General features: G+C 37.8%; 1 protein-coding gene across 3 annotated transcripts in view; it reads right to left on the bottom strand.

Moving 5' to 3' along the window:
- The window catches only part of nlgn3a (neuroligin 3a), a 235510-nt gene that overhangs the window by 117299 nt on the left and 93489 nt on the right, over positions 1–24722 (bottom strand). The window lies entirely within an intron of this gene.

The raw sequence follows: 24722 nt of genomic DNA, 5'->3' as shown, positions 1-24722 counted from the left end.
AGAATCAAATGACTGGCTCCTCTTCTGGAGGACACCAAAGCGTTTACTCTTGTCATTCCAAGTTAATGCTACTTCGCCGTATCCATGTTTCAGAGAGTATAAACACACTCCACAGCCACATAACCTCATCTCACATACTATTTTCTCCCTCCTCCAGGAATAAATTAATAAAAGGGCTCCCGGCTCTGCAGGTAATACAATTAAGTTTGACAACTGTGCTTTAAGGGTGAGCTGACAGTGCAGAAATAGATGAGCCATTGTCTGGGAGAGACCCGTGTCACCGCACGACACACACCACACACCACACACACCACTGTTGTTACTGTTGAGCTGATGGATAAAAATTCCAGCTGAAGGCATTCCAGTTTCTATTAGAGGATGGCTGAAATATGATCAGAGACATGTCAGTTATTCATATCACCTCCATCCCTGCTATTAATACTGCTCATATTTAGAGTTAAAGGTTCACAAACCCCAAATAATCTATCTATCCATCCATCCATCCATCCATCCATCCATCCAAAACCATGTTACTTGTCTCATATCTATCTATCTATCTATCTATCTATCTATCTATCTATCTATCTATCTATCTATCTATCTATCTATCTATCTATCTATCTATCTATCTATCTATCTATCTATCTATCTATCTGTCTATATGTCTGTCTGTCTCTCATAAAAATCATCATAACAATTATTTTCTCCTATAACACATTCCAAAGTGTTAACTAAAAAAAAAAAACGATAAAAAATATATAGGACCACTATTTCCCCGCTGAGACAGTGGTTTGTTCATGACATAAACAATCATGTCCTTTATGATTTATTGCCACCCCTAAATGACAAGTGAATTGTGTCAGATGGCCATTTCATACAGTATCTGAATGGACATTTCCGGGCCAGATTAAGCCATAATATGCACCAAACTTAAAATGAAATGAACAGAATAGTGCAGAAATACAGATAATGGTGAGTACAAATTCTTCTAAAACTGTGAAACATTTTCCTCTTTGGAGATGCTAGGGCATAATTTAGTCGCAGTGAAATCTAAAGAGTCCAGCCAAATGTACTGTATGTAAATGACTCTCCTAGATCTCATAGTAGCTGTCAGTTTGCCTCGCTTTTCTCATCCTCTGAACTGGGTCTGTCTAGCCATTGTCTGAGTTGGGTAGACGAGTTGAAAGAGGTTCTTCTTCCTCCCTTGAACTCTCATGTCTTTCTCTCCTTCTCCATCTGCATGTTGATGTCATCTGGTTTATTTCTTCACTCTGCTGTTCTGAAGGTTGGCTGGTCTGGCAGCGCTCTGTTCGCTCTGTCAGAGTTTAGATGAGGTGGCGTCTCAAAAAGGAGGAGGAAGTAGGTCTCATTATTCAAAGTGCTCCGTGTCGGGCCACTCAAGGCCTTTGATGATATTGTGGAGTGACCTTGTGGTTGTTTGGTTTGCGCATGCATTACGTTTCACACAGCGCCGCAGCTCGCCGGACGATCCGAAGATGGATAGCCATTCTCTTGCTCAAAATCTGCAGACCTCTGCAAACACATCGTCCAGTCATGAGCAGTTACAGACCACAGGTGCAACACTGAGCAATTAGTGCTGGTCATCTGGCTGTGGAAATTTGCTCAGAATATTAATTACGTTCCACAATTTGGCTAATGTTGGGGTCTGGGATATGAAATGATTTCCCATTTGGAGTGTTATCTTGGACACGGAGTGTCTCTGGCCGACATGGAACAGAACTGGAGTGGAGCGTTTGAGTGGCAGGCGTCTAGCCTAATTAAACTATGAGTACAATTAGTCTTGCTTGTGAGCAGTTTCATAATTATGACAGATTCATTAATTATTTAACTTAATGAGGCAGCTCCAGCCCAGATAGATGTTAGCGTGAAGCGTTTAGTGGCTCCAGAGCTAATTTGCCAGGTTGCTATTAAAATCTTTGGATTTGCACGATCACCTCCAGTTATGAATCAACAAAAATTGAGAAGGAAAATCTCCATCATATGACTGGTAATGGATACATGCTACGTGATTCGCATTCAGATCTCAGGCATGTATGGGGAAATAGATTTGATCTAGAACAGAGGTGCAAAACAGATGTGGCGTCCCAAATCGCACACTATCCAACCTAAATAATATTTGAAATTAGAAGTAATGCATCCCAAATCGTAGTATGTTGAAATGAGTATTCCAAAGATACCGGATGGTCTACTTTTCCCAGTTAGAATCCGAAGTGCAGATTCGTGTGCTAATATTTCCCACAAGCCATTGCGCGTTGGACGAGGATTCGATTAAAACTACAAACCCAAATAAAACATGTTAAAAAAAACTACAAACATGACAACTGTGAAAGTCCGATGGTTAAGTAGAGAAGCTTAGATAAAGGGGTTTGAGTGATTAATATTCAGTATCTAACTTGACAAAAAAATATATTTATTCAATGTTATCCACATTATATTTAATCTGCGACAGCATAGTGAACTTTTCTAAAGATACGGTATGCGATTAACTTTTAAATGCATCATTATGCAAATTGCAAACACATGAGGAGAGTCTCCGCATGAAAGACCCACGACTGGCAGATCAACGAACTACTAGACTACATTTCTCTCCGAAACGGTAGGAAATTAAATTAAATTGTATGTGGATGATTTTAACTGTGACAAGATGATTGACAGGGCAGTATAAACTTCAGCTTTAACCCTAATTAAAGGCACTTGATCCAGCTCATCAAGTCCTTCAGGCTGATTTGAAGACTACAGGAGCAGGGTTGAAAATAAACTCTGCAGGGCTAAGGAGTTTTGCTCCCCTGGGGTCATATTCACATCACAAGACATTATATCTTACCACTAAGAGTTCTCCTAAATAGCAGTAAAAGTTATTAGGTAAGAGTTTCCTCTTAAAACTTATTCACAAAGCTCCTGAGACCAACTTTTAAGCTAAGAGAAGCTAAGAGTAAAGGGGGCCGCACACTGGACGCGCAGCGCTGCACCGCGTCGCGTCTAGGACAACTCTCACCTGAAAATCCGATAACATCAGCAATTTTCATTGAAGCAGCTGATTTCTGTAAATGAATATAAAACTAAATGTATATTGCAGCACGGGGTGAAGTAAGTACATACATTAACTACGATTTGAGACAAATAAATGTAAATTTAATATAAAACTATGTAAATGACGCTCTGTGGCGCGGCAGGATTTTGAACACGGTCCTGAGCCGAATGGCGCCGCCGGTGTGTGTACACTCATAGAGAATGTGTTCGAATTTAAAAGACGTGGCGCTGCGCTGCGCGTCCGGTGTATGACCCCCTTAAGGGCGGGGTTGACCTCGTTGCTATGGATGATGTCAACACGCTTAGTAACTATGCAAACAGTGATTGGGGGAGGAGTCTCTGTCAGTGATTTAATCATATAAATATTGTAGAATGAGGTATCATGTTGCCATATTCAAATACAGATGGTGGGATGGTGCAGAGTATGGGACATTATTTTTTAACTTGACTGCAATGTTTTATTCTCCATAATTCAATGCATTTTGCTTGTATATAAATTAACCTTTAAAGGGATAGTTCACTTTGAAATAAAATTTTGGTATGTTTTAGCTTACCTCAAGGGCATCCAAGATGTAGGTGTCTTTTTTTCCGCAGTAGTTTCAATTTTGATATTTTTAGGTCAAACCGTTCTTGTCTGTCAGTCATATAATGCAGGTCGATGGTCACCACCTCAAAGAGCATGCACAGAGTCCAAATTAAAACAATTCCCCGTCGTCCAAATTAAACAATTCCCTATCGTAAGTACACATTGATGGCCTAAGACACGAAACGAGTGGTTTGTGTGAGAAAACGAACAGTATTTATATCGTTTTTACCTCTTGTACACAGCCACGTCCAAGTGATCTGAGAGCGCGGGCGGGTATAGATATATACAATAGAAGTCGCCTTGGCTACGGCAGTTCATTGGAACGAAACCGTAGTCAAGGCGACATATCTATACCCGCCCGCGCTCTCGCGCTCTTTACCTCTTGTACACAGCCACGTCCAAGTGATCTGAGAGCGCGGGCGGGTATAGATATGTCGCCTTGACTACGGTTTCGTTCCAATGAACTGCCGTAGCCAAGGCGACTTCTATTGTATATATCTATACCCGCCCGCGCTCTCAGATCACTTGGACGTGGCTGTGTACAAGAGGTAAAAACGATATAAATACTGTTCGTTTTCTCACACAAACCGCTCGTTTCGTGTCTTAGGCCATCAATGTGTACTTACGATGCGGAATTGTTTAATTTGGACGATGGGGAATTGTTTTAATTTGGACTCTGTGCATGCTCTTTGAGGTGGTGACCATCGACCTGCATTATATGACTGACAGACAAGAACGGTTTGACCTAAAAATATCAAAATTGAAACTACTGCGGAAAAAAAGACACCTACATCTTGGATGCCCTTGAGGTAAGCTAAAACATACCAAAATTTTATTTCAAAGTGAACTATCCCTTTAAGCAATGATATTGCCTCAATGGTGTACATTGGTGTCTTTGAAAATGGTGTCTTTGGGCGGATTGCCGGCAACAGCCATTAGGATTGTTTGTGATTTGGTCTTAGTGACTACCCCTAACTTTTCACAGATTTAGAAACTAGTTTTAAGCTAAAAAGCTTGTAAAATACTCTTAGAGCAAAGAGTTTCTCCTAAATCGGCATGTTAGGAGCTCCTTTTAGGCTTAAGATGTTTTGTGAATACGGCCCCTGATCTAGAACATCAGCATCTGATATGCACTTATACACACAGTATAGATAAAACTAGACTTTCACATTTACTAAAGAAAATTGTCTTGCATGTCTGTGCAAAACCCACCGGCATAATCCAAAGGTGTTTTGGGCTGGTAACTAGAGTTTTTCTAGGTGGTTGCTTATTATCCCAGGTAAAAAAAGTCTTACACTCATCTTACACCTCTCTTCAACATGCGCATGACTTACCCCCGGTTTCAGACAAGGTTTAAGACTAGTCCCAGACTAAAATGCATATTTGAGCTGTTTTAACTGAAAGCAACTTGCACATCTTAAAATATGTCAAATCCATTGTTTGTCTCAAGATACACAAAGGTATGTTTATAAAAGGTACTTAAATGCCCTTATCCTGACTTAATCTAAGCCCTGTCTGTGAAACCAAGCCTTGATGTATCAATCCTGTCTGAAGCATAAATGTGCCAAAGTTAAATGTGTGGGGCTTGTTGAAATCACCAACCCTACATTTCTTCACATATCTTGAGAGGTGAAAAGGCATTTGACACAAACCAGACAATGATTAGAAACAAATAAAAATATCCATCCAACAAATCGAACAAAACTTGAAATCCAATTAAATGTTTGGAGACTGTCTCATCTAATCTCTGTGTGAGGTTTGCATGGTACAATTTTTTTTACGAATCAAACAAATGACCATTGTAATTTAAATTTTAATTATACACAAATGATTAAAGGGTTGATTCAATTGACCTGGCTTGTAAAAGCGGTAAAACAGAGTGCTTGGCCTTCATTTATATACCGACTGAACCTGCTCTGCATGGGGGTTTCACCTTTTTTTGATGCAGCAAGGTTAGTCTTGGCCCACGGCCTCACCCTGTTTTTAGGATTTGTGCCACTTCAGCCATGAACAGTAAGGTGATGACAGGCCTATTAACCCAGCCGAAGGGTCCAGCCATAAATATGAACATGAGCCATAATTATGTAGCTGAAAAGCATACTCTACATATTCTGAAATGATTTAACAATCATGGCCTTTCTTCCACCCATGTGACTGTTTTTGGTAAAGTATTGCTGTAGTTGCAAAGCCAAAACAACAGTTTTCTGTCATCTAAATCAAACTGTTTGAGTTATGCTGCATGGCAACGAGAAATTGCACCAGCGCAAAGCAGGTGAAACGAGAACGAACCTCATTATTATTGTAAACTTCACGTAGCGTGCACATGAAAGAAGATCCTGGTGAAAGTGTTGCGCTGCAAAATTATTTATAACTCCTGAAAGAGATTGACCGACTCTTGCTTTTGTTGAAAAATGCCACTTGTTCTTGACAGGTTCTCATTCCCATGAGACTTGGTCGTGGAGAACGGAAATGGCTCTTGTTTATTTTTTCTGATAATTCATCCAAAATATAGTGATATATCAGTTTCACATTGAGATGTGTCAGGGGCTAATTGTTAGAAATTGAGTTATTGAGCAGTTTGCCCTTGCTAGTCCCCTAAAGGACTAGCAGCAAATACAAATAGCCTCCCTGTAATATTGGCATTCTGCTGAGAAACTCCAGACTTACCCGTGCCATAATATTGTTGTAATAATTGGAGCTCAGGGGCCATCAAATATCATGCCAGTTTGTTCAATTGATTCAGACAAGCCAAGAAAAGAGAGAGAGAGAGCAAGAAAAAAAAAATGAAACGCCTAAAAAGTCATCCAAGAATTACCCAGTCAGACAAACTCCTCAGGGCAAAGAACTGAAGAAATGATGTTCTCAAGTTCTCTACCAACCCCTGTGGCAATCTTGAGTTGCTGAGCTGGATTGATTCATTATTTTTTTGCTTTGCATTTCATCAGATCGTATCCCTAAACTATTCTTCAAGACACTTGTATCTAAGGTGCATCACAAGTGCTTTAGCTTTTGGTGTGGACCCAAGTCAGGGTTTGGTTAATGTGAAAGCTGTATTTTGGGATGTTCAGCAATTAGTCTAAACGCAATCCTTCCTTCCTTCCTTCCTTCCTTGCAGAGGTGGTTTGTTATTGTATATTTTATGCTATTGCATGCATTTCCAATTGACTACTGTTTTTAGCATCTTATGCAATACATGAATCAGATGCGAGTGGCGATCTCTGTGTTTGAAGTTTTAGTAGTGAAACCCAAAGGGGGGAAAACATTGAATCTGACGTCTATTCCTCGTCATTATCTACAGTAGCTAGAGTAGTAAACAACAGCAACCAAATGAAAAGAGAATCTGTGGGAAGGGCTGAATCAAACTTCAGACCAAGTGTGAAAATTGCCAGCTACAAAGAGCAACAAACAACAGAGCTTTTGTTTTCAAGCCACCCGATACTGATTTGCTGTTCTTTTGTCATTTGGCAAGTGATAAAATCACATCAATTTGTTTAGAGAGCGTAGTCAATATCCGGTCAATATCTATGTCGATTGTCATTGTAATGAATTAATCCTGTTACAACATGTCTGATTAAGAGACCAAGGGCCAGATTTACTAAACAGGGCAAATTACCTGTAGTGTAAGAGCGCAATCCCCCAAAAAAAGCACAGATGGGAGTTGAAAGTTCAGTGCGTGATCTACTGACGACACGCACATTAAAGAACACAGATGTAGCCGGACAGGGCCGGAGTGGGGCCACTTTTCAGCCCGGGAGTTTCAGGCCCAAGACCGGCCCACTTTTTCCATGGTGGAATTCCAAATATTAGCACTTTTTCCAAATTGGATAAATGAAGCAACAGTTCAGCTCTTACTATTGTGTAGTTTGTATTAATGCCATGGTTCAACAAATAATGTAAAGGTTAAATAATAATTCACTTAGACTTTATAAGAAGCAATTGCGACTTTATTTCACACAATTCTGACTTTATATCTTGCAATTCTGACTTTATAACATGCAATTGCTACTTTATTTCACGCAATTCTGGCTTTATATCTCGCAATTCTGAGAAATAATGACAGAATTGCGAGATGTAAACTCGCAATTGTGAGATAAAAAGTCGCAATTATCTTTCAAAGTGTTTTATTCTGTGGCGGAAACAAGCTTCCATACCTCCATGGCCTCTTCCTCCCATCCATCCTCCCTGACGCGGACCGTAACGGTAGGGTCGGCCCAGCTATCGGTAGGCGCCGGCGGTGCCGCGGTAGCCTACCTGAGAAAACGTTTTGGAAAAGACGGGCTATGGACCCAACCAACTCTATAGGAGGGGAGGGGACAACTCCCTCACATGGTACAACCCATGCATAAGCTGCTGCGCGCTGCGGTATCAGAATGCGGAACGTGTGTAGCCTAATGAAACTACCGTGACAAATGTGAAAAAAAAAAAAAAAAAAAAAAAAATCCTCGACCGGCCCAAAAGTGAGGCGGCCCACCGGGAATTCTCCCGATTCTCCCGATTACCCACCCCGGGCCTGTAGCCGGATCATTTCCATAATAACGCACAACAACAGCACAAATTAGCATCTGGTTCAAGACATGCTTTTTTTGGGTGGTAAATAATGGTGCAAACACCAGTAAATTGACGAGCTCAAACTTTAGTAAATCATCTTGCATGATTCATTTAAATTCTCTCCTCCCATAAATATTGCGTCTGAAAGGGAAACTCCTACAAATGCATATGCAATAAGGTCAGCTGCAAAACTAACCCTGTCCACGCCTTTTTAAGCGCTTATTTTTCACTGCGTGTCTTTAGTAAATCCTGACAGTAGTTTTCTAACGCCAAAAGAGGGTTTGGACTGGCGCAAGGTTTTAGTAAATTTGGTCCCAAGTTATAGTTACTTCAATTATAACGTTGCTTGTTGCGCGATCTCTCCCTGTTTGCCATTGGTTGGTGAATCAGACAGTCCCGCCCCTAATGCATGCCATTGGCTGAAGCAGCGTTGCTATGACAGGATGCTCAAACAAACAGAGCAATGTTTTGATAGCACACACTATCAGTTTCCACTTTTTGGAAGTACCGTAGTCGTCACTGAAAGCTGGGTTAAAATCACATATTTTAATTTGAAATGACACACTTCACCTTTAAGCAACACTATTACCCTGTGAAACAGCTGTCCTTCTGTTTAGATTCACCAGCTTGCAGAGCATTTGCACTGTAATGCTGATTGAATTGCTCTGTCTGTATGCTCATTACCATATGGCCAGTCAAAGACCGAGGGACATGTGCATAGCCGAGTAAACAGAGGACACGTCAGACCAAAAACCAACATTTACCATTTCATTTACAGGCTTCAAATATTAAGCAGTGATGGCAGCATTTTGACAGCATTCCAATAATCTTTAGACTTCAAATAACACACACACTGAGGGGTTAATGGAGAAGGTCATGGCACCAGCATGCAGTCACACAGAAGAAAGCATGTGGTCGTGAAACGCATGGCACAAAGCCAATACATGAGCGCCGCCCATTACATATTAGCAGCTCGCGTTAGCAGTTTTCACAGCACCTCGATTGCAATGATATTTCTTTAGTGCTGCTTTGTTGAAAAGACCAACCACCAGAAATGGTTACCAGTAGCTTGCATGCATGGGTTGTTGGTTTGTTATCTTGTTAACTAGCTCAACCCCAATAAAGCCTGACATTTGAAATACTAGTCAGGATAATATATTTGTTTAGAAATGGAACACTTTAGACACAATATTTGAGCATGTATTTTATATAAAAGTTTGTGTATGTATTATCTATATATCATCTTCTTACTCTTTTAATTCCTTTTATAACTGTTTTAATTTTCCTTGCTTTTATTTTGTGATTATTTTTATTCCTTTCAGTGTAAAGCACTTTGAATTACAATAGTGTATGAAATGTGCTATATAAATAAACTTGCCTTGCCTTGCCAATGTGTTTTTTGTTATATATCATCAGACTTTCATGGCTCATATAGTTTGACGCATATAGTGAGAATATGAAGATCACACTCAAGGAGTTTTTTCCAAGGAATTTTATTCAGAGGCTCAAAATCTGCAATTTGGTTGCAGATTTTAATATTTCTATGGCCAAAAATCAAGATAAAATTATGATAGCTTGTAATGTAAATCAAAGAGATCTGTATAACAGTATAGCAGACTTCTTACATAAAATGCATATGAATATCAGTCATCGCTCTATATCTGCCAATAATACGTCTTAGTAAGATTATATTTAAATGCTTAGTTTTATGATCAAATCTCTGTAGTTTTAAAACATATAATACAAGGCAATACAGTGATGATTGAGAGATGAACAAATAAACCTTCCTCAAAGGCCTGATTGGATACTAACATTTCACCATGATTTTTCAGAAAAATTATATATGGATAAGCAAGTGCTGCAATGATTGCTTTAGTCCAGCTATGGTGCTTTAGTCCAGTAAGTGTTCATCTTGAAATATTACAAAAAATATATAAAATCATACAAAAGACATCTACCAAGACCTGAAGGGCGACATTTTTATTATTAGTTATTTACTATTATTTCTATTGCTTGCTTGCTAAAAAAAAAAAAAAAAGAAACAATCAGATGACAGAAAAGTTTTGAACATGTTGATTATTTAGAGGCCTCAGAAATTAGCTTATCAAATATGCTACAGTAGGCTTAATAGCTACAGTCCTACCCTGCGAATCTCAAAGCCCCGAAACGCCCCCGTCTAGGATGGTGTTCATTCACAGATATCTTTGTAGCGTGCTGTAGCTTAGCACAAGCTAAATCATGATGGCTTTGAAGGTCGACAAGCTAGCAGCACCAAACTAGCATTAGCCGTTTACAAGCGAGCAGATAGGATCAGAGCTAGCTAAGCTATTTATGCAGAGATGGAGTGGTATTCAAACCGCGACTCGGCGGGAGGGAGAAATGTTTGACAGGCATTTTCTCAGAGAGAATGTCACAGAACACCTGAAGCTACTGTAGTCAAACACCGCAATCGAATTCATTAGCACACACTAGCCTTATTTTCTCCTCAGGGAGTTGAGTGTATGTATCGGGAAAAAACCTTAAACCCTGACGATATTTACACTGTGCAATGGGATTTTCAACTCTCATGCGTGTGCTCAATATAAAGAGGTATTATAAATTAGGGAACTGACACACCATATCATAGCTCTTTCCCAAAAAAACGTAGACAGCTGACTCAGTGTCTACTACCTATGAAGGCAATTAAATTCTCGGGAGAATCCTAACAGCTATTCAACAGCATTCATGAATGACCTGACAACTGTTACACAAATAACACTCTTCATGCAAAGCATGCAATAGAATCTGCACTTGATTCCAGTAGAGTGATATTAGCATGTTTCTAAGAGACTGTAACTAACTCTAGTAAGCACAAAATTGTTTTATATGCCGGCAATTACCATGTGCAATATCATTATTTAAATGTTGCTGTCAAACTCTTTTTAGTGTTATATTTTAATGCACGGTGTAGCATTTTTTCATTATATACTTTCACTGAGCCAGTGGAACGGAATTTCGTTCATATGTACAGTTGAATGACAATAAAAAGCTATCTATCTGTCTTAGATGGCTGTTTGATCATTTTAAAAGAAAGCAAGAAAGAAAGCAAGAAAGAAATAAAGAAAGAAAAAGTAGAATATGCATTTTAAAACCATGTTAAGAGTAAAAAAAAAGAGCCAAATGCTCATGTTTCATATACTGTATATATGTGACCCCGCCTGTGAAACCCCGGCTAAAGTCGCAGAATCGAATTATGAGTTAACGAGTGTCAAAGTAGTCATAGCCATAAAAATGACAAAAATAGTCCATGTGTGTTTATTGCTGTAAATGATAGATTATACCAATGGTTTTGAGATGCAATACTTACATTTTCATTTATAACATGATAAATACTGAAATTAATGATTTTATTGACACTACGTTATACTTTTGCCAAAAAAACAAAAACAAAAAAAAAACAGACGTGGGCTTCCTAAACGGTTGATTTCAATCGTCTCTGTGTTTATTTCGTGCAACAACACTGCTGATTTGTATATCATTCGGTTCAGGAACTTCTTTTCTGTGTCTTTGCTGTGTCAAAACAGACTTTAATATCAATCCGCGAGTGCCGGTAATCAGATCAACACAATGAAAAAAAGAGAGAGAGATTTAAGCCGGGTTTAGATGTCTGTGGTGATTTTTTCTTAATAGCCAATATTTTAAGAACTGCTTATTTGTTTTGTAGCTTAGTATTCTGCCAATAATATTAAACTTATTTTAAGGACATTTTTGGCCTGCTACGTGTTTTTTGCTGGATGGTAACGTTAATGCGTTGTTTTGACATCTGACATGGCCATGGCTTCGCCGGCGACACCGAAGTATGAGCAGGAACGGAAAATAGCTGCTTGCTTGATATTAATCTCGGTGGAATTGCCCCAAATGATGATTTAACCGGTTTTATTGCGGATTATTTTCTGGAGGATGATTGTGATGATGAACAGGACACATTCTTTGACGAAACTGACGAGGAATTTGACGGTAAGTTTTTGTTATAATTTTTTTATGCTAAATATGTAAATGTATACTGTCAGTGTCCAGCCAATGTAATGCTAACACATATCTGTGATGCAAAAATAGTGGATTTAAATGTTTATTACATTTGTTGATTGGGATTGAGTCAGTTTAAATTAATTACGTTTATGGCATGATGTTTATTTGTTTCATTACACTCTGAATTGAAGTCTGCTTACGACCTATAGGCTGTTTCTTGTTCCTATGCCCTCCCCTCAATTAATCAGATCCAGTCTGACTAAACTGAAAAAATATTTTCTGATATTTTCATATAAAATGCTTCATTATCCATTTTAAATGTGGAATAAAACCCACTTCCCATTCTTGCATGTTACACAATCATATTTTTAGGTATCTTGCTTTGAATTGAAAAAAAAAATGATCTTTGCTTTTTCAGGCAGTGACCAACATGATGAGGAGGACAAGCCAGTTTTGGTGATTGAACCCCAAGCTATTTGTCTGGCGAACATGAAGAGGAAACACCAGCAAGAAGAATTTGCTTCGAATGCTGGAAGTCCAGATGTGAAACTGAAAATCAGTTTCTCTTGCAACTGCTAGTATTTCAATGGGGAAAAGTGTTCTTTAATTTTCAAGGAGAGAGAGTTGCTGTCACTCAGGATTTTATTTTGCATCTAGACAATTTTAGAATGTGTACAAAGTTTGAAACTGACCTGTTAAAGGGATAATTCATCCAAAAATGATTTACTCATACTCATACTCATACTCACCCTCATGTTATTCCAATCCTGTATGAGTTTCTTGCTTCTGTTTAACAAAAAAATAAGATATTTTAAAGAATGTTGGTAACCAGACAGTTGGCGTGCGGCACCTATGGAAGTCAATGGGTGCCGTCAACTGTCTGGTTAGAAACATTCTTTAAAATATCTTATTTTGTGTTCAGCAGAAGAAAGAAACTCATACAGGTTTGGAACAACATCAGGGTGAGTAAATGATGACAGAATTGTAGTTTTTGGGTAAACTATCCCTTGAAATTGTATTTATTTATTTATTTTTTGTTCCAGATTTACTCAATGTTACACCGTGGGCCAGTAAGAGAATGATAATTTCAGAGAATGAGAAATGTTATGTTATTTAATTGATATATTATTGACATTTCACTGATATTACATTTTACTAATAAAGTTATACAAATCATTCCACTGAATTGACATGGTAATTGTTGCTACGATCAAGCTCTTGTGGTACCCCCATTCGTTTCAATGTTTTTATGTTTTTAGCTTTTTGGACATTGCAGTTTTAACAAATAACTAATTTTTAAATTGGAATTTCTCAAAAATATGATTTTCTGAGCCCGAATTTTAGCAAATCTTTGACATGGCCTTACTCAGTCAATATTAAAGATATCAAGGTTATATTTGCACAGAAAGTTATTTACATTGTGTAGGGTGATTTTATGTAGAAAACATTGAATCACAAAAAAATGACTTTAGCTGGGTTTTCACAGGCAGGGTCACATATATATATATATATATATATATATATATATATATATATATATATATATATATATATATATATATATATATATATATATATATATATATATATATATATATATATATTGTTGTAATTAGTTAGTTATTCATTGGTAGTTAGTAGTTCTTTATGAAGCTAATATCATTCTCAATCAAATCGCAGTCCTAAATTCACTATTACTTACTGATCTTGTTTCTATATTAGTTAATAGTAGTAGCTGAAGTGTTAATGTAGTACTCTGCATTTGTCCTATGTTGTTCCCTATTAATGACGGTCCATTATTATAATGTTTTACCAATTAACGTACTTATTAATCAATGTTGCAGCACCCTCAAAACATTACACAACAACAAATACTACTATTAAACATCTCAAACATTCACTCTCTCACTTAATGCCAAAATATAAAGTTGTTGGATCTGTAACTTGGACTAACTAGGTCTCACAGATCTAATGTAAACAGTGCAGATACAGAATGGATTGGAGCTGAAATATTGTACTAAAATACTAACTGTCAGTGTCTTCACTTCTTTCTCTCTTTAAATTTGTATATAAAATGTAGGATTAACGACTAGGCCGCCCCACAAGATTCAGTGCTGTCTATTTACAATCCATTCCTGCTGTCATTCATAATTTTCCACAAATCCCTTGTGTTTGCTAATTAAATATTTTAGCTAATATGATTATGCGTTCAGTAAGACTGCAGTAAACATTTTACCAAGTGTAAATCCATTCTGGAAAATACCACAGATTTCCCCTCAAATGTAAATAAAATCTGCAGATGACTGTCGGTCCGGGCCAGGCCTCCTGATGGCAGTGTGTCTACAAAGCCTTTGAATGCTGTTTCGGTGGGCAGCTCTCATGTGTACACTGCAGTATTTTAGCATGGTGTATTACTGTAAAGATGACACGTCTCCACAGCTCTCAGGAATGTCAAATGAGTTCCACAGTTTCCCAATGCCTTAGAAAGATTTCCCACTATAACATCAGATACCTCCATAAAACCTTCCATACCAAATCTTCACAAAGCCGTTTCCTGGTTCTAATCCTGCATGAATGATATAGGATTTCACACCAAGTTCAGTCTTCACATCCTGGTTGCTCAATGCATCCATCCCGATATCCCTCCCACTCTACATGCGAGCGGGGTTGGTTTCTCTGAATTAGCGTTGCCTCTAAAGCAACACTTTAGAAATTCAAACATCCTGTGACCAATTCCGACAGGCTTTTCATTCACAAGAGGCACATGCAAATAATCACACCTACTCAGCAAAGTTTTTTTCCTTCTTTTTTCATGTGCTTTTGAGTTTCTCTTTTGTCGAGTCACATGAAGCGAGTGGATTGGGCGCCCACCTCCACTCTCATGGCTCCCAACTTCACACCTCTCTGCCGGTCCTCCTCGCCCACCTTCCTCATTTCAGCCGACACAATGTGGAGAATATTGCCTCCTACATGCGTTAAGACAGCTGGCCTTGGTTCCTTCACTCGCCAAAGCATGATTAATCACTTGACAAGACGAGTAGCAAGAGTTGGCCGGAGAGCCAATATAAGTCTCTCCAGACATATCATTTCTGACCCAAACACACCTGATGATGGACAAACCCTCCCTCATGGTAGAAGACGAATGAGCTGAGCAGGGCTCAAGACTGCCAGGAATAGAGGAAGAAAAAGCAATGCCACAGCGTGAGCGTCAAATCAAATGAAGTAATGGATCGCCAGAGATATCGGCAACAGACTGTAAACAAGAAGCCTGATAGATGAAGAACTGAACTTTAAAAAGACATTTATACACATGTTTGCCTCCAGCTGACCTGATCTGCTCTAGAGGGGGTCGAAACAAAGATCAATAAACACTAGGCAAATAAACACTATAGAGGCAGTAAAACGGCAACAACTTTTATTCCTTTTCACACTAAATTACGAGAACAGGAGCAGATTATCGATTAATCAAGACTTATTTTTGTACGGTTCTGATGTTATGACTTCGAAACAGTTTTACCATGTAGTGCATGATTTATAAACTAATACATTTTGACGTTTGCATCATATAATCAGGTCCAAATGTGTGGCTTTTCCACCGTAGTAAACTTGCTCTGTAGCTCATCTGGGAATGCGAAGCACGGGTTCAAGTCGCGTGAAACAAGAGTCACGATAAAAGAGCTCAAATACTTGTAAAACAAGCTAAAATGCCATTGTTGCTTCAGAAAATGATATTAAAATGATATATTCAACATAGTAAAACATGCGGTTACACTTTATTTCAATGGTCCAATAGACTCTAGTAGACTGTTAGGATAGAGTTAGGTGTTCGGGTTAGTAGAATAAGTTGACATGTAGTTGTAAAGTTACTTATAGTCAGTAGAATATCTGTTGAGGGATTATCAAAAATAAAGTGTTAGCAGATATTAAGCAGATCTACTAATACTCGAATGACTGATAGTTGACATAGTTGCAAAGCTACTTATAGTTAATAGAATATCTACAGTACACCATCCAAATAAAGTGTTACCAAATGTGGCCATCATCTGTTTAGGGGGAAAATGAACACTTGTCGCAAAATGTGCAAGAAGCAACGTAATATATTGCAGAACCACATTTTTCCAATGAGCATGGGTTGTGCCTTTGGGTTTGTAACATCTCAGGAATACAGGAGAACTGCTTCATACCGAACTCAACAATCTTTGCAACGTTTGTTAGGACAGCCAATATGCCTACTGTAAGACAGATGATATTAATACGCTGACCAGAGGAAGAGAATTATTCACCCAGTCGCCATTTATACTTTAACACAGAATCCAGTTCTAAAAAAAAAAGATGCAACAAGATTTAGAGGTCAGCAAAATGTCACCACATGCATGATGGATGCAAAGTTTGGCCAAGAGGCAAAGATTCTTGGCCTTTAACCATCAATGAACATCTTTCTTTAAGAAAAAGCAAACTGAGGAGCACATCACTTAGAGCTCCCTGTCACTCGAAGGTTTTGTTCGCTCTGAAAAAAACGTTTCAGTTTCTTCTAAAAGAAAGATATATATATGGCTGGTCTCTTTCCAACATGAAAAATAAAGGCTATAAACCATGACTTGTAGTGGCTTTTATAGTGCTTATAAGAAACCTGAAGATATTTGCAACTGATTGTTGATATATTGATATTTGTTGGGTGTAACTTTGCTTTTCATTTTTGCACGGACCGAAAAAACTGACAAACATCCGGTTTCTTTCTCAACTGTTCACTTAAGACATAAACAAGAGAATGCTTGCCGAGACGGGCATTTAGACGAGTTTTTGACATAATTTGGTGTTTATTTGTCCGTTCAAGGGCAAGGAAACGCGAAAGGGGAATCAGTTCGGTGTTCGATCGCTGTCTGAAACGCGTCTCTCTCTCTCTGCGTGTGTGTGCTTCGAGTGTGTGTGGTTGTGCGCACAGATAACGTGCAAGTCCCGACTTTCGCCTCTTCTTCCACGGTTAAAATTGTTTGAATGTGTAAACTGGCAAAACAAAACATGTCCAAATTATAAACTTTCACTCTATGATGATTCAATTAAGCAGTTAATCCGCGAATCACATGCGTGCCGAACCGTGGGGCAACTGGTCCGTACGGATCACGGATCAACTGCGATCCTTTGCACCCCTACTCATTAACAAAGCAACATGCTAATTTCAAACTCTAGCATTTGGGAATGAACTGTTAGTCAAGTCTCTAGGGCACTTAGGAGGAACACATGTCGGTGTGCCAAATGTAGAGCTACCACAACCAATTGCTCAGTAGCCAATCAAATGTTTCATTTCAGTAAGACTAAGAAGGCACCTGCCTAAGTGGGCAGTAGATAACAAGTGAATGACAAATTGTGGGTTGTGGGACCAGAAAGGGCCATTCACACTGACAGAAATGTGCAGCAACGAGGTGATCAGATATGGAGAAATTGATCTGTCAAAAGACGAATACCAAAGGAACGTAAGAACGTCTGCTGGGAAACTTGTAGACCTGCAGTGATTCAATGGCTGTCACTGTGAACAGGCATGACGGTTCTAGTTGTTCCTGTGACTAGTATTTTGTCTTTGAGCAAGATACCCAAGGACTTTTCCCCTATAAAGATGACTATCGGTTGCTATGAATAAAAGCATCTGCAAAATGTCTACTTGCATTAAACCGTACTCTCGTTTTGTGTATTATCCAAACTGGTTTGAGACTCAACATGCATATGCAAAGCAAAGCAAAGCACAAATCATCTTGACTAGCAGGAGCTCTAAAAAAGTTGGCGGCTTGTGTGATCGAAAGAGAGTTTCTTGCGACGCGGTCTGTCTCACTTGTTGACAAATCTCTCAATTGTGGAAAACTAGGCCAGGAAGAACCCAAATGTCACAGCACTCAAACGACACTTTGACAGCAGCCATCATACTGAAGATCAATCCCTCAAGCCCAGAGGTCAGGTTTGGATAAAGAGACTGTGGTTTTTACTGAGGTTTCTGTGTAATTTATTTCACCCACAAGGCCGAAAGGCATGAGCGCTGGAATCGGCAGGCCCTGGAGGTAAATCAAACTTGCCTGAGGAACACCAGAGACTCCTGGGAATGCTGGAGCGCAATGTTTCTAACAACCTTGATGCTTCTGTTGTCTTTGTTTAAACTTTTGAAAAGACATTTGATTGCACTTGGGAAAAGTTTGCAGATCGCAGACTGAGCGAGAGAACTCATCGTCTGCTTCTGGGCAGCCACCGCATTAACAGGCCAAACATTTGCAGAATTTCATCTTCGATTTATTTCAGCCTTTGGGCATTTCATTTTTTAAACTTGTCCTAGAAATTGATTTCAGAGTATGTTTTTTTTTTCCCCTTTCAGATTCATTCTCATTTGATTAGAACAACTGTAATTTCTTTCCATGTTTTCATAATTTAATCGGGTGTCTGTCTCTCTGAGCACACATACTTTGTTTCACAGAAAAATGGCGTCTGAATCTCTCCCCTCATCACTCTTGCTTTTCAGCACGCATGAATAAAACATTTGTCACAATTTTAATCTTATCGCTTCATTTCAAAAATTTGTCAGAATGCACAAAACTTTATAGATAAGAACAGTAATTCTCAGAAAACGTCCCATTTGAGTCCTCATGAATTGATAGATGGTATATTATTTTTGGTTTTAATACTTTGTTTTTTACATTGTTTGTTTAATACTTTAATTAATACTTTTATTCAGCATTGATGCATTAAATTGATCAAATGTGACAATAAAGACCACATAATTATAAAAAATAATAAAATAAAAGCTGTTCTATTAAAAATCCTGAAGAAAATAGTGTCAACAAATATGAAGCCGCACAACTGTTTTCAACATTGATAATAATCAAAAATGTTTCTTGAGCAGCAAATTATCATATTAGGATCATGTGACACTGAAGACTGGAGTAATGATGCTGAAAATTCAGCTTTGATCACATTAATGAAATACAGTTTAAAATATATCCACATAGAAAACAGTTATTTTAAATTGTAATATTATTTTGCAATTTTACAGTTTTTACTTAAAGGAATAGTTAACTTAACAATGAAAATTCATTCATCAAGTTGTTTCAAACCTGTATGAGTTTCTTTCTCCTGCTGGACACAAAAGAAGATATTTTGAAGAATGTCGGAAACCAAACAGTTTTTGGACCCCATTGACTTCCATAGATTTTTTTTAATTTTTTTTTCTACTATGGAAGTCAATGGGGTCCAAAAACTGTTTGGTTTCCGACATTCTTCAAAATATCTTCCTTTATGTTAAGCAGAAGAAAAAAACTCATACAGGGTTGGAACAACTTGAGGTTGAGTAAATGATGACAGAATTTTTAAGTGAACTATTCCTTTAATATTTAATTATGGTGAGAAGAAGAAAAATCAAGTGAAAAGAAGTGACCTTTTAGAGGCGATATTTAAATAAAAAAATTGGCACAAAGTACAAAACTACTAACTGAAAATAATAATGTGATGTGGTGCAATGACATCTGCTAGTTACAGTAAGACCGCTAATATCAATTTTGCGTGAATGTGTGTGTGTATGTGCGTGTGTGTTGGCACGAAACATGGTGTGAAAGTGAAGTGCCATGGGTTATACATTTATTTTAGTTATATACAGTAGCCTATTCTATATATCAAGAAGCTTTAGGGTTAGGGTTCATATTTGTTGTCCACTAATCTGAATATTTAGATGGTGGTTATGGCCTTAATACTTTAATATATATATATATATATATATATATATATATATATATATATATATACAGTACTAGTCAAAAGTTTGGAAACGTTACTATTTTTTATGTTTTTGAAAGAAGTCTCTTATGCTCATCAAGCCTGCAGTTAAAAAACAACAACAACAAAAAAAACAACAGTAAAATTATGAAATATTATTACAATTTAAAATAATGGTTCTCTTTTTTAATATACTTTAAAATGTAATTTTTTTTTGTGATGCAAAGCTGAATTTTCATCAGCAAGTACTCCAGTCTTTGGTGTCTTATGATCCTTCAGAAATCATTCTAATATGCTGATTTATGATCAATGTTGGAAACAGTTGTGCTGCTTAATATTTTTTTAATAACCTGAGATACTTTTTTCAGGATTATTTGATGAATAAAAAGTTAAAAAGAACTATTTATTTAGAATAGAAATCTTTTGTAACAATATACACTACCGTTCAAAAGTTTGGGAACAATAACTCTTTTTTTTTTAAGAAATTAGTACTTTAATTCAACAAGGATGCGTTAAAATTGATAAAAGGTGATGGTAACGATTTATATTGTTAGAAATGTTTTTATTTTGAATAAATGCTGTTTTAATGAATAAATGCTGTTAACGTTTTACTCATCAATGAATCCTGAAAAAAGTATTCCAAAAAAATATATTAAACAGCACAACTGTTTCCATCATTGATAATAACTGAGTATCAAATCAGCATATTAGAATGATTTCTGAAGGATCATAAAACACCAAAGACTGGAGTACTTGCTGATGAAAATTCAGCTTTGCATCACAAAAATAAATTACATTTTAAAATATATTAAAAAAGAGAACCATTATTTTACATTGTAATTATATTTCATAATATAACTGTTTTTTTTTTGTCTGTTTTTTTGTTTTTTTTACTGCAGGCTTGATGAGCATAAGAGACTTCTTTCAAAAACATAAAAAATTGTAATGTTTCCAGACTTTTGACTGGTACTGTGTATATATATATATATATATATATATATATATATATATATATATATATATATATATATATATATATATAATTTATTTTATTTCTTTAAACCCTGACACATTCAGGCACAAATTGCACCGTTTCCTGAGAAAGACCCAGCCCACTTTCGCTGTTGCATTTCCCTCTTTACATGAAATGCATCTCGAGCTTGAAACCTAGATGAAACATATATTTGCCAGGGGATTTTGCTACAGCTCTTGAGGAATTCATGTTACATTTCATTTCACAGCACAGCTGAACATGCAACATTTTACTCTGAATGCTAAGAAGGTTTCACAGCATCTAATCGGAAACCATTTGCAGTAATAGACAGCTGTCAGTGACGTGGGAAATCTATGCACCAATACCTAATATCATCTGACGAATAAAGAGCAGAAGGCTGAATGGTTAATTTCTAAATTTGATTTGCAATGTGGCAGTGCCAGCCAGTCACAGGAGATCCATGCATGGAAATCGTTTTTCTTGTGCCACGTGCACATGATGTTTTTAATTAGACTCCCGTGACAGTGAACAAATGCACACTGTTTGCTGCAGATACACGCTTTATCTATATGCACAACCATACTGATGATGTTCATTGAAATGTAAATCGTCCAGTGTGGATTTGAGTCAGAAAGAACCGCAAATGTAATGGAAAGCAATCAAACATTCATGTTGCCTTGAGCTATGAGCTCTGGAAAAAGACAAACACTTCTAAAACAGCCGTAATGTACTGCTTTAAAATCATATCTATAGACCGCAAAATAATAATAATAAAACCAAACTGAAAGCCAAGTGCTGGTGATTTATTCCATATTTTTCATAGCTCCAGTATTATTTCAAATCTTTTCTAAATCACATCTGGCAACTGCTCCGCCGGCTTACCAAGATAAAGGGCAAAGGTCCATGGACTTTAAAAGAGAGGTGGCCATTGTTAATATTTAATGCATCTGGAAACAGTAATTAAGTTTTCCCCACAAGAAAAGGAATTTGACATGCTCTGGAGAGCCAGTGAGTAATTATATTTGTAAAGAGCAGTGATATAAGATACTCCCCCTTGACTAGGAGTCATTACACGCCATTAAAGGGTCCCAGCAAGCCCGGCCTTATCCACACACACACACACACACACACACACACACACACACACACACACACACACACACACACACACACACACACACACACACACACACCAGTCGATGCTCAACGAGACAGGATTTCTATAAACAAATTGTCTCTGAGCAAACTCTGTGTCTGATCAAATCTGAGTGCCACAATATTCACATATCCCATCAGTCACAAAGAGCCAGACGCAGCATCCGCAGGAAAGACTCGCCGGTGATCTGGCATTGGTAATTAAATATTAAACCTGTAATGAGTTCTCAGCCATCTACATGGTGTGGAGTTCACATGCGAAAGTCTCCAAATAGGGCCCCTGGAGAGACAGGGTCCACACTTAGTAGCAATAATTATCACATCCACAGGACAGGTGGAAACGCTGCAGTGCGATGATAAAACTCCAGCGAGACTTATTAAACAGTGTTCGAGAATAAAGACTGTACAGTGAGCTGGTCGCTGTTAGTGTGTTGCAAATTTCCAGACTGTATTCGCACGCATCTCGAGTGCTATTTTCATTCTAGACTGCTTTTATGTGATCCTCAAATAAGGCACATGCATGCATGAATACATGAATTTTACATCAAACTCCTGTAACCTACATACAGCCATGTTCACATTCGCAAGTCAGAATAGCCACAAGCTAAATGAGGAATAATTCTCTCTTCTTACCTTTAAGCTGCATAATTAAAAGGAGTCTCTTTTTCGTATTAATATCCTATTATTTATTTATTTTTCTTCCCTGGAATTGTTCGGTCTGCTCTGAATTTCAATTACATCTGCAGCAGCCATCACTATGCAAATGAGGGGTTGTCCTGTGTTTTAATAAAGGGAAAATGCTAAGTTCATGGTGCTGCCATCATTCCTTGCACAACCTCTAGAGATTGTACCATTAGCAAAACATCATTTGTAAAATATATGCCGAATGCAACCTGCGAGTACACAACCACTGTGAGTAATTGTTTTATTTCACACCAGGGAGCGAAATACCGTCTTGCTTTAGTAGGAAATACTCCTTAGCAAACTTTTAGTCATAATGGTGTCGACTTGTGTTGTTCTGTGAAGGTTTTCAGTGAAGGATCCAGCGTGTTGTAGACAGCAAAGAATCGTAAATACGGAGAGAACGCAGCGATGGAAAATCTGAAAAACCTCTGTGTTTGTAGTCAACATGCCAAACTGGATGAGCACGAACAGTGTATCAGGCGAAACGGAGGGAAAAACTGAAAGAAACTGCCGAAGCGAAACACCGTCACGTAAAGCTGGTTGCAAGAGTGTTCAATTTTAACCATAATCCTGTTTAAAGCTACCCTGGTAATCCAGAGTTCTCACGAGAGCACAAGTTGAATTTGCTCAGCGAGTTACTCTGGTGTTGAGTAATGATGCTCATTAAATATGCCCCTCGATCTGAGCTGCACCAATCACATCGGGTTATCTGATATAGGCGGGCCTGAGGCGAGATGACAACAGCACTGCGACGTCAAAGTCATTAGTAAACATTGCAAGATGGCTATGGATGAACACCAGTTGTTTGAAACTGCTTTGGCCGCTACAATGAACGATTTAGACTTTTTCTCTAAAAGAGGAACAGAAGACGCCGCTCGAATTGTTCCTTTGCAAGAAGGACGTTTTTGCTGTTTTGCTGACCGGATACGGCAAGAGTCTTATCTACCAGTTAGCTCCGCTGGTAGCTAAGCGATAACTTGTTGTGATTGGTCGTAGTGTTATCCAATTGCGTGCAGTGAGATTTTCAAATGCATGCTTGGTGCCGCCCCTCGAGCTGGCCGATTTTCATTAGTCGACGCCAGACCATTAATCTTTCAGATTTAGGTCTGGATTTCCAGGCTAGTTTAAAGCATAGACATGGTACAATACAAGTTTCAGTGGTAAAACTACTCTTATAATAACTGTTCTGTTAATAACCCTCTGTCGATCCGACGGTCTGTGGGCGGGGATATAAAAATATGGAAGTATAATCTGTAGTTTTCCCCAAAGCCCTGGAGTGTTTTGTCCTCCGGCGGACGTTTGCTGAATTTCTCAATCCAGGTAACATGAGGAATGAGTAAACATTGTTCATTTACATATACTACCCACATTGTAACAATACAAAGTAGGTTGAAAATCGGCGAAGATTCACTTTAACAGATGTGGTCTCCAAAAAGTTGTAGGTTCAAATCCAGCAAGGAGTCAGCCATGAACTATACAAAGTGTGCTTTTGATCAAGACATTTGACTTCAGGTTACTCCAGAAGGATTGCTGCTTTAATATGTGCATATAAATGAAATCATCTGTTAAACAAGAACTTCAGTATAACAAAGACTCTTCTTTTTGGGATGTATATGGGATGTATTTTGGATTCAGAATCAGCTTAAAAAAATCACTCTTCATTGTGCTTATGTGTCAAATATAAGAGCATAACTGGATGACTGGACATTTTTTCTGCACAGATTTTAACAAGTAATAATAATAATAATAATAATAATAATTCATTACATTTATATAGCACTTTTCTCAATCAACACAACATTATGCAAGCCAAACAAAATCAAAAAGCCGATTGAACTTTGGCAAGAGTTTAAACCGCTGATTCATTAACTCAACAGAATCTCTTGCTTCAGTGTTTTGCATTTACTGGTACAGCAAGCAGCATTCAGCGCATTATTCAAGTAAAAATAG

This window comes from Leuciscus leuciscus (genome assembly GCF_965113295.1).
Source record: "Leuciscus leuciscus genome assembly, chromosome: 8".
In the NCBI taxonomy this organism is placed as follows: Eukaryota; Metazoa; Chordata; class Actinopteri; order Cypriniformes; family Leuciscidae; genus Leuciscus; species Leuciscus leuciscus.
Note: the sequence above shows the minus strand (reverse complement) of the source record. Positions and strands in the feature narration are given on the sequence as shown.